Consider the following 1,231-nt stretch of genomic DNA (forward strand, 5'->3'; position numbering starts at 1 on the left):
TTTTAAGATAGATTAGAGATAAATAAAGGCTAATGTGTACACGTGAGTGCAAGCGTAATTTATTTTATTTATTTATCAGAGACATTTTCCCATACAGCTAACGTACATTTACACACATTTACACTGTTGGTAGCCACAACGTCTGCAGCTCTTCAGGGCTACAAACTGCCTAATCCAACCCAACCAGGATTACAACCTGGCGATAGACAATCTGCTACCGTTGGTCATACTAGTATATCTCTAGGGCAGACTTCCGCTGGTCATACTATTAATTCGATAGGGCAGACTTCTGCACATTCATCAGGACAATCGATATATGTGCATTCTACAGGCCGTTCACATTCCCCTGTCGTTAGTGGTGCAGCACATATCTCGTCTGGCTCTGTAGTTTCCGGAACTGACGGCTTCACTGTAACAGGAATCTCTTCTGGCTTTGGTGCCTCCTTGGCATCTGGAGGCTCTTCAGGATCCGAAGTGTCTACTACTATTGGATTTTCAAGAGAACAAGTAAATTTTGAAACGTTCCCGAAATCACAAGCAAAGTTTTCGTCGTCTCTGTACCGAAACAGGCACCACGACCAAGTGCTCTCTTCCAGATATACCACCACCAAGAGTCGACCATAACATTCTGTTCGTGCGTCTTCCCGAAGGAGGTGTTGGACCTGATCCTATCGTTGTACCTCCACCAAGGCAAGACAACATCGTATATGTCCTCAGTAAGAATAGTCAGAATGGACAACGTGTGATCGAAGTCCCAGCTCCTCCTCCTTCCGAGCCTGAAATTTATTTCGTCAACTACGATGACGGGGAAAACCCGACCCTTCCCGGCGGTGTGGATCTTCAAACTGCTCTTGCTTCAGCACTTGAGGCTAATGGTCAAGTAATTACCAAGGGCTTCGGAGATAGCCTTGCCGGTCCAGGAGGAATCAGTGGTGCCATTGACATCGGAAATGTAGCTAGTGTTGCCACTGGAACTGGTGAAGATACGTTCACCAGCAGCAACACAGGAGTTACAGTTTCTGTTAGTGGTTCACAGGACTCCCAAACTGATGTAGCCGCAAGCTCTACATCGACGGCCTCATTTCCTATATCAGTTCATGCTTTTACTGAAAGTAATACTGGACCCCAGCAGTCAAGTGTTATCTCGACAAATTCACAGGTAAGTGTAGCCACGGCTGCCAGCGTCAATCAGCCTGTTCCATCTGGTTTGTACTGAACTCCCTAAACACAA

Source organism: Penaeus monodon, chromosome 22 (genome assembly GCF_015228065.2).
Source record: "Penaeus monodon isolate SGIC_2016 chromosome 22, NSTDA_Pmon_1, whole genome shotgun sequence".
NCBI classification, from domain to species: domain Eukaryota; kingdom Metazoa; phylum Arthropoda; class Malacostraca; order Decapoda; family Penaeidae; genus Penaeus; species Penaeus monodon.